Here is a 900-nt window from a genome sequence, read left to right as displayed (position 1 = left end):
TGGAATTATTATATTCTTCTTGAAGTCTGAGGGTATTTCGTCTGTCTCATACATCTTGCTCACCAGATTGTAGAGTTTTGTTAGCCCTGGCTTTCCGAAGGCTGTCAGTAGTTCTAATGGAATGTTGTCTACTCCCTGAGCCTTGTTTCGACTTACGTCTTTCAGCGCTCTGTCAAACTCTTTATGTAGTATCATATCTAGTATTTCATCTTCATCTACATTCTCTTCCATTTCTATAATATTGTCCTCAAGAACGTCGCCTTTGTATAGACCCTCTACATACTCCTTCGTATTATGCAGCTTAATATTGAAGGTATAAGCTCTGCCAAATGTATCTACAGAAACAACTGCATGAGTAGTTCCGGCAATTACAAACAAGTAGTGGGACGTTAAGTACTTGTGGGAACACTGGACACATAGTAGGGAAGTCATTCTGATATACACAATTACAAGCAGTGGTTTCCGAGGTGTGACGATATGATTTTTTTAATAGACTACTATTGTTTCAGTACTAGCAACATTAATGACTTCCACTTCTTGAGAGGACGAGCTACAACAAACACCGATGGCAAGTCGGGGTTTACACTAAAGTAATGCGGTGGGTGTTTTGACTCCTAGGAAGATGCAGTTGACCGTTACAGCAGTTCTCCAAGTCCAGTGCGGAGGAGGAAGACCAGGAGCCTTACCTAGAGCTGACGTGGTGCTGGGAATGTCGACTGACTGCCCGGTTGCTTGAAACCCGCTGCCCCGCCCGCGCGCTCTCCCCAGGCCGCTGCGAGCCGGCCGCTCTATCCGTGGCTGGTGTTGCCCAATTGCCGGCTGCTCTCCGGACTCCGCCCTCGCCGCATCCGCCGCCGCCGCCGCCGCCGCCGCCGCCGCCGCTGCCACGCCTATATATCG

Source organism: Schistocerca piceifrons, chromosome 8 (assembly GCF_021461385.2).
Source record: "Schistocerca piceifrons isolate TAMUIC-IGC-003096 chromosome 8, iqSchPice1.1, whole genome shotgun sequence".
NCBI lineage: Eukaryota > Metazoa > Arthropoda > Insecta > Orthoptera > Acrididae > Schistocerca > Schistocerca piceifrons.
The sequence above is the reverse complement of the archived record's forward strand: the minus strand, read 5'-3'. Positions refer to the sequence as shown.